This window comes from Tachyglossus aculeatus, chromosome 22 (assembly GCF_015852505.1).
Source record: "Tachyglossus aculeatus isolate mTacAcu1 chromosome 22, mTacAcu1.pri, whole genome shotgun sequence".
Lineage (NCBI taxonomy): Eukaryota > Metazoa > Chordata > Mammalia > Monotremata > Tachyglossidae > Tachyglossus > Tachyglossus aculeatus.
The window spans coordinates 12809358-12826876 of NC_052087.1; the positions used below are offsets into that span (position 1 = coordinate 12809358).

At 42.0% G+C, this 17519-nt stretch overlaps 1 protein-coding gene across 1 annotated transcript in view; it reads right to left on the bottom strand.

Annotated features, from left to right (window-relative positions):
* ANO3 (anoctamin 3) overlaps positions 1-17519 on the bottom strand; it is a 399349-nt gene that overhangs the window by 178874 nt on the left and 202956 nt on the right. The window lies entirely within an intron of this gene.

The window sequence follows — 17519 nt, forward strand, 5'->3', positions numbered from 1 at the left end:
ATTGCTGGCTGTGTCACTTAGGGCACTTGATTTAATTTCTCTGGGCCTTCATTTCCTAATCTATAAAATGGGGATAAACAGCCAGTTGTCCAACCCTCTCTTTGGGACTTTGAGCTCCATGTGGGGCAGGAACTGTGTTGGATCTGATTATCTAATATCTTCCCAGCCCAAGCCTAGGGCAATGTTTGAGAGAGAGTAATCATTTACTATTAATGTTGATATTATTATTATTATGTTATTGTCATTATCGTTATGGTCCCGATTTTGCTAACTAGCTCTGCTGTCACTGGAAATAAAAGAAGCACTTAATACACTCTTCAGGGTGATCATGTTCAGCAGGAATCCTGGTAAATAATTTGCCAGTGTGGGCGAACAATGTTAACAAAGTAGTTACCTGCTAAGTCATAGGACTACAGTTCAGCAGTGGTACCACACTGTGGTCATTCTGGCTATAAATGGGTACTAATAGTGATAATAAGGATAGTGATAATGATAATAATGATGATAATAACCACTTTTAAAGAATTGTTAAGTGTTCACTACATGCCAGGTACTGTTCTTATCATTGGGATAGATCCCAATTAATCCTTGTCCCATATGGGGCTCACATCTAAGTAACATCACCACCATCAATGGTATTTATTGAGCACTTACTATATGCAGAGCACAGTACTGGGTTCTTGGGAGAGCACAACACAAGAGAGTTGGTAGACATATTTCCTGCCCATGTAGAAAGAAGAATTGATATTGAATCCCCATTTTACAGTTGAGAAAACTGAGCACAGAGAAGTTAAGTGACTTGTCCCAGGTCACACAGAAGAAAAGTGGCAGAGCCCGGATGAGAACCCAGGCCTGTGATTTTTTCCTCTAGGCCACACTTCTTTTCTTGTTTTTATAATGGCATTTGTTAAACACTTACTATGTGCCAGTCTTAATCTTCATTAATTCCCATAGATGAGGTGACTGAATCACAGATAAATTAAGTGACTTGCAACGGAGACAAGTGACAGAGCAGGGATTAGAACCTAGGTCTTTCTGACTTCCAAGCTTGAGCTCTACCCACTAGGCAATGATGCTTCTCTAAAATCCTGCTTCTTATAAAACACCTTCCAATGCACTTTGCAATATGCTGCATTCCAGACTACCTACTCCTTCACTGCACTTGGTGTCCCATCACGAATTGCTAATCAATTCCGTCATACAGCTTCTTGGTCCCAAAATCCCTGAACAAGGCTCATCTCTACCTTGTCTTTTTCTGACAAGACCTTTTATACTGCAGGGCAATGACCATAAAATAGTATTCTTTCCTCCAATAACAACTCACATTCCTGGTAGCCTGTGGAATCCTGATAAATACAATGAGAGAACATGATTGAAAAAGTAGATTCTCTCACAAAATAATTTTTGCTTTCCTGTTCACAAACTGAAAGGGTGACAGTAGGTTCTGAACTCCATTCATAGGTCCCCTGTGGAATTTTTTTTGACAACAGACAGCCTTGAGGTCAGTACAGGAATCATAAACAGGATTCATAAACCACAAATGTAGCACACAGTTCTGAAGGCAGTGGTGTGAAACCTGAACCCAACCTGATGATATTCAGTGATTTATATGGAGCAATTCAGGACGTTTGATTCCATGGGTCATGCAATCATTTTAGTTCTGTGGTAGACACTATTTGGGGGGCCTTTCAATATGCCTCCACCTGTGCCCTGACTAGGTTTTTCTGTTAATAATTTCTATGTGTCAAGTACTCTTCTAAGTGCTGGGATAGATACAAGTTAATCAGGTAAAACACAATCCTTGTTCCATACGGGGCTCATAGGCTACATAGAAAGGATGGGACAAGTTCCTTTAACGGAAAATCCACTGAATCTACCAGGTAACAAGAAGCAGTCACCGAAATGATGCAAAAGCAAACCTAAGGCCAGATTGAACGAATTATCCTAGCATTTAAAACACTTGATAATTGTATTTTTATGGTATTTGTTAAATGCAGTGCTATGTGCCAGCATTTTACTAAGCATTGGGGTAGATACCGGCTAATCAGGATGGACACAGTTCATGTCCCACATGGTACTCACAGTCTTAATCCCTATTTTACAGATGAGGGGATGGAGGCACAGAGAAGGTAAGTGAGTGCCCAAGGTCAGACATCAGACAAATGGCAGAGCTGGGATTAGGACCCAGATCCTTCTGATTCCCAAACCCATGCTTTTTCTACTAGGCCATGTTGCTTGCTCTTTTACAGATGGTTTTGTGTATACCTGAACTCTGAGGGAATTCAAACCACAGGCCACATTGTTAATAATTCACTCACTTAATTTCCTTCCTTCTCCCTAGAGCCCTCATCATATTATTCCATGCAGTCACTGGAAAGGAAGTAGTTAAGGGACAGTCAATCAATAAATTCAAGGTGTTCAATGACTCTGATTCTGTGCTGAACACTGTACTAGATGCTTGGGAGAGAACAATACAGCAGAAGTGGTCGACAGGAGTATAGGACTGGGATTCAAAGGACCTGGGTTCTAATCTCACCTCCATCAGTTGCCTACTGTATGACCTTGGGAAAGTCACTTAACTTCTCTGGGCCTCAGTTCCCCCACCTGCAAAATGGGGATTCAATATCTGTTCTCCTTCCCTGCTTAGACTGCGAGTCCTATGTTGGACCTGATTATCTTGCATCTACCCCAGCACTTAGTACAGTGCTTGGCACACAGTAAGCACTTAACAAATACCTCTACTATTAGAAGTAGTAATAGTGGTAATAATAATAATTATAATAGAATCCGGAGGAAACTCAAAGACGAAAAGAATAATTCTCTACTGGGTTTAGGTTTTCATTAGATGGAATCTATTTTTAAGAGTTAAACCAAACTTCTTCCCTGGGATTTTACATGAAATTGTTTTCTTTCTGCATAAAAGAATGTTGTGAACTGTTTACAGCTGTTTGCCTGAGAGATAGTGAGAGGGTGAGAAGGTACTTACTGTCCAGTGTCCCTCCATGGATTATGCCCATTTTTTGAACTCCTAGTGGAGCCTCATTACCTCTACATTAATAAATGTGCTGCTTTACCACTCCAGAAAATTCCAACAGTAAACAACAGAAAAAGATTAATCCAACTTGGCTTCATTTTAATTAAGGGCATGCTGAGCTCTGGGGAAAATGAGTGTTACTTTTTTTGTTCTTTACCAAGGAAATATCTGGGTTTAAATGCTAATGAAATTGAAATGGAAAAATTAGACACCACCGAGGAAAAGAAGGCATGAGGTGTTCTCATGCCATTTGTATAAAACCATATGGCACATTTGCTTGCGACATTTCCTAATATGAAAAGTGGTTCAACAAAGAAATTTAACTTCACTCAGTGAGTCGCTTAGTAAATTAGATACAATTATTGTAAAGCTGAAATGTGGAAAAAAATATGGGAGGAAGTGAGGGTCTGTATCTTCTACTACTGTTAGAAATGAAGGTTCAATTCAGGGTAACAGCAGGGGTCTATGTGAGTGGGGTAATATGATTCACCCCAGTGATAACCCTATTTTAACTGAGAAGCAACGTGGCTCAGTGGAAAGATCATGGAAAGAGTATGGGACAACCTGATTACCTTATATAATAATAATAATGATAGCTTTTATTACACACTTACTATGTGCACAGCACTGTCCTAAGCGCTGGGGAGGTTACAAGGTGATCAGGTTGGCCCACGAGGGGCTCACAGTCTTAATCCCCATTTTACAGATGAGGTAACTGAGGCCCAGAGAAGTGAAGTGACTTGCCCAAAGTCACACAGCTGACAATTGGTGGACCCGGGATTAGAACCCATGACCTCTGACTCTAAAGCCCGTGCTCTTTCCACTGAGCCACACTGCTTCTCTTAGCCATGCTGCTTCTCTTGCTTAGAACAGTGCTTTGCACGTAGTAAGTGCTTAACAAATGCCATCATCATCATCGTTATTTCCAATCTGATCCTATTTTTTCCAGATTGAGAAATAGCAGGCAGATCAGAACACTTGAGAGGCTTAAACTTTTCAGGAGTTTATGGACCACTGTACTCATCAGTCATTTTATTTTTGCCAGAACACTTGGGAAGTAAGTCGGCTATCTCCTTGGACATCAGGGGTCAAGTCTGTTCAAATTTCGAGGAAATTAGGTTCCAAAAAAAAAAAACAGCTAAGTCCAGAAATCAGCAACCCCAATAAGCAATTGGTAATGTATTCCTCTCTTTGTCCCCACCCCAAACTGTTTACATTTTCTATCCATTATATAAAGGAGGCAGAGAAGAAGTTTGCTTTCATCCGGAGAGCATTAAGAAGCACTGTATTTCTTTGAATATTTTCTACAGCATAATGCACAAAGGTAATGGATAAATCTACAAGAATGTCAAAAAATTACAACCATCGCTGTCTGGCCAACAAACTCAGCAATCTAATACTTATGCTGACAGTTGTCTTACCTGGGAAAGGAAGTGCATTTTAATGCATGATAATTATTAATGTTACTATGAAACAACCAGCACTGACAAAGACCTTCTGACATTGCAGAATATTCTCAACTGCTTGAAAAATGGAATTTATTTTATGAGCTGTTGGTTAGAAAATGTTAAATTTATTTTATTAATTTTGTATGCTATAGCCATTCATTTTTAATATCAGGCCTACTGATACCTGATTTGCTCATGTCCAGTGTGTTAGAAATAAGGTATTTACTTTCGCAAAACTAGAGGGAGTTTTTTTTTTCCAATTATAAATTTTAACAATTAAACCAGTGACAATTCCATTCTGGTGCTTGACAATCTGCATGTGTGTGATAACATCTTTGTCTGAGGACACAGCAAAGAGAGGCAAAGTCAAAAGGAAGAAAGCTTTTGTTTTCTGAACATGTCAAATATTGACATACTGGATTTAGCTACTGGAGTCCTTTGCTATCATAGGGCTAGGAATGTGAAAGAGGCAGCTTTCATGTCTTTGAGAAAAGTGACAAAATGTTCAATGAAATGTAAAAAATTAAAATAAAAATATCTTAGCTTCACCTATCAGGAATTACAAGAACATATTCAATTTCTCTTGCTGAAAAATCTTACATGCACCTTACTATATTTTATGCAAATATTTTGGTATAAAATTCCTGAAGAATGTAAGTCTATAGACCACCTAAAGGCCACAATTTGTTGGGTGGTGAGTATGTTCTTCCTCAATGTAGACACATTTTGTTCAGTTGAAAAGAAAAATCTATATCTCTTGGGTTATAAAAAGTAATTAAGGGAGATTAATATGAGCATAAGATGGTAAATTCCTCATGAGAAGCAGCCTGGCTTAGTGGCAAGGGCACAGGCTTAGGAATCAGAAGTCGTGAGTTCTAATCCCAGCTCCACCACTTGTCTGCTGGGTGACTTTGGGCAAGTCACTTCACTTCTCTGTGTCTCAGTTACCTCATCTGTAAAATGGGGATTAAGACTGTAAACTCCACATGGGACAACCTGATTCCCTTGTATCTACCCCAGCGGTTAGAACAGTGCTTGGTACATAGTAAGCACTTAACAAATACCATCAAAAAATAAGTTCAAGACTTAAGGAAAGTATAAACAGGGAAGTCATGACAAAAATCACAAATACCTGGGAGAATAACTTTGAAGGTTTGCGTAAGAGAGTAATCACTTTTTGCTATTTTAGCCACTATTGTTTTTTCTTAAACATTTACTACACGATATTTCAAATTAAAAAAGCATAGGTACTAATTCCAGCTCTACCCCTTGCCTGCTATTAGATCTTAAACAAGTCACTTGATGATTCCTGGTTCTTGGTTTCCCCATCTGCAAATATAGATGGTAACTGTTTTCCTTTCTTGTGTAAACCTTGTGAGGGACTAAGGGCTGTCTGAACTGATTATCCTGCATCTGCTCCAGAGTATAGCACAGTTATTGACATATATTAGGGATTAATGCATTCCATAGGAGTGTTAAAATAATACCAAAAATATAAAAGAAATGATTCTTATATTCTTTTCTTCCCTTTTAGTTTTTTTCCCCCTCTGCTGCAGGCAAGGAGAATGAATTTATTAACTAGGGTTTGTTTTTTCCAAACCATATTGTGACATTCCATGGATATAGTGGTTCACAGAAGGAGCATTGAGAAGCAGCGTGGCTTAGTGGAAAGAGCACAGGCTTGGGAGTCAGAGGTCATGGGTTCTAATCCCACCTCTGCCACTTGTCAGCTGTGTGATCTTGGGAAAGTCACTTCACTTCTCTGTGCTTCAGGTACCTCATCTGTAAAACGGGGACGAAGACTGTGAGCCCCACGGGGGGATAACCAGATTACCTTGTATCTACTCCAGCGCTTAGAACAGTGCTTGGCACATAGTAAGCACATAACATATACCAACATTATTATTAGAGAGATTGATTTTATTTCTTGGCTTGGTTGCTTCATGCCTGATTAAAGTAATAAAGTTATATTAACAGAAATGAAATAAATGGTAGGAACAAAGGGATCAAAAGTACTTTTTGAACAAACTAGGGGACAGAATGGTTAAAAAACTTAATTTGACACTACATCTCGTACAATCAAACTTACTTCTAATTAAGAACTATGTCTAGGCTATTGTGTTCCTATGGAAGCAGTATGGCCCGGCAGAGCAGGAGACTTGGGAATCAGTAACCCCAAGTGCTAGTACGAATTCTACCACTAGCCACTTGTGTGACTTTATGCAAGTCACTTATCCTTTAATTTTATCACCAGTAAAATGGAAATAAGGTACCTATTCCTCCCACCTCTCAGAATGTGAGCCTCTTGTGGGAAAGGAACTGAGTCTGATTTTATCTTTTTATCTATTCCAGTGCCTAGCACTGTGCTTGGGCTTGATTTTCCCACTGGGGAGATCTCCAGGCACTGACTGACTTCTTAAAGGATATTTGGATGGGTTGCTGAGGGGTAGGAAACACAGGACAATTCCCTGGTTCTTCTCAGAGTCCATAAAAACCCAGGAGGTCCTCAGAATTGCTTCAGGGTCACGGGGAATTTTATCGATTGAATGAATGAATGAATGAATGAATGAATGAATGAATCCAGCACAGCCTGCACACTACCCGTGGTCTATTCATTCAATCATATTTATTCAGCGCTTACTGTGTGCAGAGCACTGTACTAATCACATATGGGTCTCTCTAGCCTCTCATAGATGGAGCCAATATTTATATGGTTGTGCTAGGAGGTTTATGGGAAGCCCTTCACTGAGAGTTTAAACACAGAAGCAAATGACTGTGAGCCCCTTTTAGACTGTGAGCCCACTGTTGGGTAGGGACTGTCTCTATATGTTGCCAACTTGTACTTCCCAAGCGCTTAGTACAGTGCTCTGCACACAGTAAGCGCTCAATAAAGACGATTGATGATGATGATGATGTCAGAAGGCCTTTGCCGAGAAAGTGTTGGTTTCCTTCAGAGTAACAAACTTTCCTATAAGTCTACGTAGGACAAGAGTCTTGTCATATAGTTCCCCAAAACATAAAATTTCACTTTTTTCATTTATGTTATTATGACATTACTTTCATCAGGCGTGAAGCACCCAAACCAAGAAATAAAATCAATCTCTCAAAAACACTATATCCATGGAATGTCACAATATGGCTTGGATAGCAGACACTAACAGTATGAAAAAAATCCAGATTGTTTTAATACAAAGTGGTAGCCCTGAGAGAACAAAATGAGTTTTGGCCAGGTTCTTCATTTCACTATCAAATCTACTGTTTTCATCATTGTGGTTTAGGAGAGTTTCTCTTTAGGGGCATATTTGATTTATGCAATTATTTTGGGGAAGACACCAATGATAGGTTACTGATACCTTTATATCCAGCCACACCTCTAGGCTGGGCAGAGTGGTGGGCACAGATGTACAAAGAAGCTTGCTTACTCTGACTAACATAGATGAGGCCCAGTGAATAAGGCAGTGCTTTCAAGAGACTTTGTGATTCATGGCATAAACGTGTTAGAGAGCAGTGCAAATCAGCAGGATATGAACAATTTTCTAACTTTACATTAAATAGACTAACACCATAGTGAATGACTGGAATTATGAACTGGATGAGAAGAAAGTTCCAATTATTACTGTACTGATGCTGAATTAGAACATTAAATGAGAACTACCATTTTCAGGGTACAAAGGTTCACAGAAAAAATATCAGCTTAATGATAAAACATTGGCATCAACTGAACCTCCTGGGGTATGCAGGCACATTCCCATCCCAAAATAATAACAGTAATCATCATCATCATAATTGTGGTATTTGCTAAGCACTTATTATGTGTCAAGTATTTTACTAAATGCTGGGTTTGATATAAGATAATTAGGTTGGACACCTGATTTGGGGGTTAAGCTCCAAACAACCATAACACATACAATTAGGAGTTTTGTCACACACACCCCCTCCTCCTCCCAAATTCTCATCACATTAGACCCCGTCCTCCCTGTCTCATGAGCAGTTAACCTTGGCTTTATCCTCGACTCACCTTTCTCATTCAACCACTATTTAGTCTGTTGCCAAATCCTGTTGGTCCTACCTTCACAGCATCTCTAAAATTCTTCCCTTTCTCTTCATCCAAACAGCTACCACACTGGTCCACGAACTTGTCATATCCCATCTAAACTACTGCATCAGCCTCTTCTCTGATATCTCTGCCTCCAGTCTCTCCCAACTCCAGTCTATACTTCACTCTGCTGCTCAGGTCATTTTTCTAAAAAATTAATTCTGTATATGTCTCTCCATTCCTCATCAAACAAAAACTCCTTAGCATTGGTTTTAAGATACTCAACTCTTCCTCTTCCAGTTTGCCGTGTTCACCTCCCACTACAACCCAGCAAATACACTTTGCTCCTCTAACACCAACTTACTTATTGTACGTCCATCTCATCTCTCTCACCATTTACCTCTAATTAATGTCTTCTCTCTGGCCTGGAACACCTTTCATTCCACTACTTTTTCCATCTTTAAAGCCTTAATAAAATCACATCTCCTCTAAGAAGCACCCCCCTTCATAATCTCACATTTTCTCATCCTCTTCACCCTCCTTCTGTTCCATTTATGAATTTGTGTCTGTACCCTTTAAGCACTTTGTTACTCACCCCAACCTCCAGGCTGCAGCACTTATGTGTATATACTTATCTGCAATTGATTTGAATTTCTGTCTCTCTCACTAAATTGCAACCTCCTCCAGGCCAGAAATCATAGTAATCAACTATTTCCAGTACTCTCCTAAATGCTCAGTACAATGCTCTGCACAGAGTAAGTGCTCAATAAATACACTGATTGATTGACGTTTATCTCCCTTGATAATTCTGAGTGGGAGAGAAAATATTCTGACTTTTAGTGCCCCAATCAGAAAAAATTTAGAAAATGTTATGAAATCAGTCAAACATTGGTTATAGTTAGAGATTGAGGATTAACCCAGCACTTCATTGACAGTAAACACCCGATAAACACTCTACTTAAGGATAAATATATCTTGATTTAAAAAAAAAGCAAAACCTTGGGATGGGGAAGACTATTTTAATCCACTCTAACATTATTAGTCTACTTTGACCAGTGAAACAGAAAGACACATAAATGACAGAAGAATCTAAGTTGTTCCATGTCTGTAATGAAAGGAAAAATTGTATTGGCTGTCTAGTTTTTGACTAGAAAGGGTAGAAAAGTACATGTTCCAATAGTTCATTTCTAATGTAAACCCTGTTTGGGATTTTATCACAATTGTTTCAATTCAACCCATTTTTTTCTGCGTTCTATTTCTACATTTTAAATGGAGAAAGAGACATGAAGAAAGGACATCAGAAAGACACACTCAGGCATTTCTGAAAGATGGAAAATACTACAATGACAGCTTCAACTCCTAAAAAAATGAGAATAGATTGTTTTCTTTCTCCTACGTCTCTTTTGCTATATAGGTAGGTCTAGCCACTGCTATTCTCTTTAAATAAAACTATGCTTCTTCCATCATCTGTCCAGGTGTAGCATTAAATGGAGAAAATGTATGAAGAGTTAAGTCATTAAAAATGAAAAGGAATTATGAAATTGTTTTCCTTCGAGCAAGAGGTAGAGAAAAATCTGGATGGAAAAATTTGTAGTCTTATTGCCCTGCCTCACAAAATAAGATAAAAGACAAGAATAGAATTCAGTCATTTAAAATCAGAGACCCATAAAAATTTCCATTCACCCACAGAATGTGAGATGACTATGTCTATATTTACCAATGTTTGCATCTCTCAGCCATCACTCCTCTTACCATGAGGCAAATGGAAGTGTATCCAGCATATTCACTTACATTTTGCCTAAACAAGTCATGAGCAAGTATACCATAGTTTTTAGCTAGCATGAATCTATTTGGTACAAATCATGTGCTCAGCTAAGAAGCACATGATCCAGACTAGAGCGATAGCCTTTTTCAAGAGCTTATTCATACTCTCAATGTAACTCTATTCTGAGTTTCTCTCCAGAAGCATCATGCCTGCATCAGCTGAGACCAACTTTATCCAAATTGAAACCTTCCCATCTTAAACGAACTATGACCCAAATAGGAGGTGAAACATTAGAGGTATGACCTATGTTTTTTTCATTATTCTTTCAGTTCGGCTTTTAAGGGTGGTCTATTCTGATGGTAGCCACAGTAATAAAAAAAAATGTGTAAAGAAAGGTAACCCTAGGCTTTAACCTCAACTGAGCTTAAAGCAAAAAATCAAAAAAGAAATACGCATTCAGATCCTTTGTCCTTTATTCAACATCCCCTTATTTCTTAGTTTGGATGTGGGAAGGCAGAAGTACTGGTGGCCTGGGCAGAGTTGTCTGAGTCTTTAAAACCCACCGACGTTTAACTCTTGACAAGGTTAGGAACCTATAGGCACAAAGGCTGCGGCCGAACAACATATAGCTCTAACAGCAGTGTTGATGGCAGGGTGTTTAACTATAATAAGCATCATCTCTCAGTATTCTGCCATCTTCAGGACTCCCTAATGTCCCCATATTCCTCACTGTCAGCACAGAGTCCTTTTGTTCAGAAACCTTTTCTGGCCCATGGGAGTCTCTCTTACTCATGGAATTGATCTACTGAAAGTAGTAATGTAAATGTACTCATGGAACTGATCTACTGAGAGGTCTTTTCTATATCTACCATGTGAATAGAAAGTAATTCCTGCCTAACATTCAGATAATAATAATAATTATACAAATTGTGGTATTTGTTAAGCACTTACTACATGTCAAACTCTGTACTGAGCACTGGAGTAGGTATAAGATAATCATGTCGGACACAGCCCCTGTCCCAAATGGGGCTCAAAGTCTAAGTAGATGAGAAAATGGGTATTTAGTCCCCATTTTACATATAAGGAAACTGAGGTACAGAGAATGACTTGCCCAAGGTCACCCAGCAGGTGAATGGCAGAGCCAGGTTTGGTTCCCAGGTCCCCTGATGACATGGGTCATTGTTTTTCCACTAGACCAGGCTGATTTTCAGATAATGTGTTCCTGTCCACACAGGACATGCACAGATTGGGGTTGGAAGGACTTCGAGTTTCCTAGAAAGCAGCTGAAAAGATTTGCTTAACAACTGAGCTAATTCTCCCACCTACCAAAATGATAACCTCCAGGAACCAGCTCAGATCACTGGGAAGGAGCGGATTCCTTTCACCCACCTTGCTCTGGTATTATGGACTGTTATTATTCTTAGTAATTTTACTGGGTGAACCAAGGGAGGTATTGTGCTGCAGAGCCTGAGAATTTCCCACAATCTTCCTCTGGTATGTGATTCCTCTGTGTCTGCATTGATCCATAGCTGAAATGTCATCCAACCAGATGTCGTGTGACTGAGAGGAACTGAGTGTCTTCAAGAGACATTTTAAGTGGAAATGCTTAAGATTTTATTCATATTAATTTCTGTCACCCCCTCTAGACTATAAGCCCATTATGGGCAGGGTACATATCTGCTAATTCTGTTGTACTGTACTCTCTCAAGAACTTAATACAGTGCTCTACTTAGAATAAGTGCTCAATAAACCATTTATTAGCTAGCATTATAAAGGTCTCTGAAGGTTAGATTTAGATACACTAGGTGATTGGGATTAGACCAATCCTCATGATTTTTGGTCTCCAGGGTCAAGGCTGCACTTATTTTTTAATGTTGTACTTGTTGTCTTGTGAAAGGAACTTACATCCCTGTGATTCTGAGCACTGAAGTTCTCTTTAACTCTCTTTCCTCATCTGTAAAATGGGGATTAAATACCATGTATTATTTTTTAAATGGCCTTTGTTAACTGCTTACTATGTGTCAGGCACTGTACTAAACTCTGGGGTAGGTACACACTAATCTGGTTGAACACAGTCCAAGTTCCATATGGGGCTCACAGAATTAATCCTGATTTTACAGACGAGGTAACTGAGGCCCAAGGACATTCAATGACTTGACAAAGGTCACATAGCAGACAAATGTTAGACCAGGGATTAGAATACAGGGCCTTCTTACTCTCAGGCCTGGGCTCTATCCACTAGGCCATGCTGTTCTCCCTCTTATTTAGACTAAAAAGTCCATGTGGGACAGGAACTTTGTCTGACTTGATTTTCATATATCCATCTTGTATCTTAATACAATGCTTGGCCTACTGTATATGTTTAACAAATAGTACAATTATCATCATCATCATCAATCATATTTATTGAGTGCTTACTGTGTGCAGAGCACTGTACTAAACGCTTGGAAAGTACAAGTTGCCAACATACAAAGACAGTCCCTACCCAACAGTAGGCTCACAGTCTAAAAGGAGTCACAAGGTTTGCTGCCATCTGTCTCCTGCATGGGGTTGGGGCTCGGGCCTGGGAGTCACAAGGTTTGCTGTCATTTCTCTGCTGCATGGGGTTGGGGCACGGGCCTGGGAGTCATCATAATCATCATCATAAATCGTATTTATTGAGCGCTTACTGTGTGCAGAGCAGTGTACTAAGCGCTTGGGAAGTACAAGTTGGCAACATATAGAGACGGTCCCTACCCAACAGTAGGCTCACAGTCTAAAAGGAGTCACAAGGTTTGCTGTCATTTGTATGCTGCATGTGGTTGGGGCACGGGCCTGGGAGTCATCATCATTATCATCAATCATATTTATTGAGCGCTTACTGTGTGCAGAGCACTGTACTAAGCGCTTGGGAAGTACAAGTTGGCAACGCATAGAGACAGTCCCTACCCAAAAGAAGGCTCACAGTCTAAAAGGAGTCACAAGGTTTGCTGCCATTTGTCTGCTGCATGGGGTTGGGGTATGGTCCTGGGAGTCACAAGGTTTGCTGCCATTTGTCTGCTGTATGGGGTTAGGGCACGGGCCTGGGAGTCATCGTCGTCATCATCAATCGTATTTATTGAGCGCTTACTGTGTGCAGAGCAGTGTACTATGCACTTCGGAAGTACAAGTTGGCAACATATAGAGACGGTCCCTATCCAACAGTAGGCTCACAGTCTAAAAGGAGTCACAAGATTTGCTGCCATTTGTCTGCTGCCTGGGGTTGGGGCATGGGCCTGGGAGTCATCATCATCATCATCAATCGCATTTATTGAGCGTTTACTGTGTGCAGAGCACTGTACTAAGAGCTTGGGAAGTACAAGTTGGCAACATATAGAGACAGTCCCTACCCAACAGTAGGCTCACAATCTAAAAGGAGTCACAAGGTTTGCTGCCATTTGCCTGATGCATGGGGTTGGGGCACGGGCCTGGGAGTCAAAAGGTTTGCTGCCATTTGTCTGCTGCATGGGGTTAGGGCACGGGCCTGGGAGTCATCATCATCATCATCAACAATCGTATTTATTGAGTGCTTACTGTGTGCAGAGCACTGTACTAAGCACTTGGGATGTACAAGTTGGCAATACAGATAGAGACAGGCCCTACCCAACAGTAGGCTCACAGTCCAAAAGGAGACACAAGGTTTGCTGCCATTTGTCTGTTGCATGGGGTTGGGGCACGGGCCTGGGAGTCACAATGTTTGCTGCCACTTGTCTGCTGCATGGGGTTGGGACACGGGACTGGGAGTCATCATCATCATCATCATCAATCTTATTTATTGAGCGCTTACTGTGTGCAGAGCAGTGTACTGAGCGCTTGGGAAGTATAAGTTGGCAACATATAGAGACAGTCCCTACCCAACAGTAGGCTCACAGTCAAAAAGGAGTCACAAGGTTTGCTGCCATTTGTCTGCTGCATGTGGTTGGGGCATGGGCCTGGGAGTCATCATCATCATCATCATCATCATCATCATCATCAATCGTATTTATTGAGTGCTTACTGTGTGCAGAGCACTGTACTAAGCGCTTGGGAAATACATGTTGGCAACATATAGAGACAGTCCCTACCCAACAGTAGGCTCACAGTCTAAAAGGAGTCACAAGGTTTGCTGCCATTTGTCTGCTGCATGGGGTTGGGGCACGGGCCTGGGAGTCATCGTCGTCATCATCAATCGTATTTATTGAGCGCTTACTGTTGCACAGCAGTGTACTAAGCGCTTGGGAAGTACAAGTTGGCAACATATAGAGACGGTCCCTACCCAACAGTAGGCTCACAGTCTAAAAGGAGTCACAAGGCTTGCTGCCATTTGTCTGCTGCATGGGGTTGGGGCATGGGCCTGGGAGTCATCATCATCATCACCAATCGTATTTATTGAGCGCTTACGGTGTGCAGAGCACTGTACTAAGTGCTTGGGAAGTACAAGTTGGCAACATATAGAGACAGTCCCTACCCAACAGTAGGCTCACAGTCTAAAAGGAGTCACAAGGTTTGCTGCCATTTGTTTGCTGCATGGGGTTGGGGCACGGGCTTGGGAGTCACAAGGTTTGCTGCCATTTGTCTGCTGCATGGGGTTGGGGCACGGGCCAGGGAGTCATCATCATCATCACCATCAATCATATTTATTGAGCGCTTACTGTGTGCAGAGCAGTATACTAAGCGCTCGGGAAGTAAAAGTTGGCAACGCATAGAGACAGTCCCTACCCAACAGTAGGCTCACAGTTTAAAAGGAGTCACAAGGTTTGCTGCCATTTGTCTGCTGCATGGGGTTGGGGCACGGGCCTGCGAGTCACAAGGTTTGCTGCCATTTGAGTGCTGCATAGGGTTAGGGCACAGGCCTGGGAGTCATCATCATCATCATCATCAGTCGTATTTATTGAGTGCTTACTGTGTGCAGAGCACTGTACTAAGCACTTGGGAAGTACAAGTTGGCAACAAATAGAGACAGTCCCTACCCAACAGTAGGCTCACAGTATAAAAGGAGTCACAAGGTTTGCTGCCATTTGTCTGCAGCATGGGGTTGGGGCATGGGCCTGGGAGTCACAAGGTTTGCTGCCATTCGTCTGCTGCATGGGGTTGGGGCACAGGCATGGGAGTCATCATCATCATCATCAATCGTATTTATTGAACGCTTACTGTGTGCAGAGCACTGTACTAATCACTTGGGAAGTACAAGTTGGCAACATATAGAGACAGTCCCTACCCCACAGTAGGCTCACAGTCTAAAAGGAGTCACAAGGTGTGCCGCCATTTCTCTGCTACATGGGGTTGGGGCACGGGCCTGGGAGTCACAAGGTTTGCTGCCATTTGTCTGCTGCATGGGGTTAGGGCACGGGCCTGGGAGTCATCATCATCATCAATCGTATTTATTGAGCGCTTACTGTGTGCAGAGCACTGTACTAAGCGCTTGGGAAGTACAAGTTGGCAACGTATAGAGACAGTCCCTACCCACAAGTAGGCTCACAATCTAAAATGAGTCACAAGGTTTGCTGCCATTTGTCTGCTGCATGGGGTTGGGGCACGGGCCTGGGAGTCACAAGGTTTGCTGCCATTCGTCTGCTGCATGGGGTTGGGGCACAGGCCTGGGAGTCACCATCATCATCATCAATCGTATTTATTGAGCGCTTACTGTGTACAGAGCACTGTACTAAGCGCTTGGGAAGTACAAGTTGGCAACATATAGAGACAGCCCCTACTCCACAGTAGGCTCACAGTCCTAAAGGAGTCACAAGGTTTGCTGCCATTTGTCTGCTGCATGGGGTTGGGGCACAGGCCTGGGAGTCATCATTATTATCATCAATCATATTTATTGAGCGCTTACTGTGTGCAGAGCACTGTACTAAGCGCTTGGGAAGTACAAGTTGGAAACGTATAGAGACAGTCCCTACCCAACAGTAGGCTCACAGTCTAACAGGAGTCACAAGGTTTGCTGCCATTTGTCTGCTGCATGGGGTTGGGGCACGGGCCTGGGAGTCACAAGGTTTGCTGCCATTCGTCTGCTGCATGGGGTTGGGGCATGGGCCTGGGAGTCATCATCATCATCATCAATTGAATTTATTGAGCGCTTACTGTGTGCAGAGCACTGTACTAAGCGCTTGGGAAGTACAAGTTGGTAACATATAGAGACATTCCCTACCCAACAGTAGGCTCACAGTCTAAAAGGAGTCACAAGGTTTGCTGCCATTTGTCCGCTGCATGGGGTTGGGGCACAGGCCTGGGAGTCACTAGGTTTGCTGCCATTTGTCTGCTGCATCAGGATGGGGCAGGGGCCTGGGAGTCATCATCATCATCATCAATTGAATTTATTGAGCGCTTACTGTGCGCAGAGCACTGTACTAAGCGCTTGGGAACTTCCCAAGTTGGCAACATATAGAGACAGTCCCTACCCAACAGTAGGCTCACAGTCTAAAAGGAGTCACAAGGTTTGCTGCCATTTGTCTGCTGCATGGGGTTGGGGAACGTGCCTGGGAGTCACAAGGTTTGCTTCCATTTGTCTGCTGCATGGGGTTGGGGCATGGGCCTGGGAGTCATCATCATCATCATCAATCGTATTTATTGAGCGCTTACTGTGTGCAGAGCACTGTACTGAGCGCTTGGGAAGTACAAGTCGGCAACAAATAGAGACAGTCCCTACCCAGCAGTAGGCTCACAGTCTAAAAGGAGTCACAAGGTTTGCTGCCATTTGTCTGCTGTATGGGGTTGGGACACGGGCCTGGGAGTTATCATCATCATCATCAATCATATTTATTGAACACTTACTGTGTGCAGAGCACTGTACTAAGCGCTTGGGAAGTACAAGTTGGCAACATATAGAGAAAGTCCCTACCCAACAGTAGGCTCACAGTCTTAAAGGAGTCACAAGGTTTGTTGCCATTTGTCTGTTGCATGGGGTTGGGGCACGGGCCTGGGAGTCACAAGGTTTGCTGCCATTTGTCTGCTGTATGGGTTTAGGGCACGGGCCTGGGAGTCATCATCATCATCAATCGTATTCATTGAGGGCTTACTGTGTGCAGAGCACTGTACTAAGCGCTTGGGAAGTACAAGTTGGCAACAAATAGAGACAGTCCCTACCCAACAGTAGGCTCACAGTCTAAAAGGAGTCACAATGTTTGCTGCCATTTGTCTCCTGCATGGGGTTGGGGCACGGGCCTGGGAGTCACAGGGTTTGCTGCCATTCGTCTACTGCATGGGTTTAGGGCACGGGCCTGGGAGTCATCATCATCA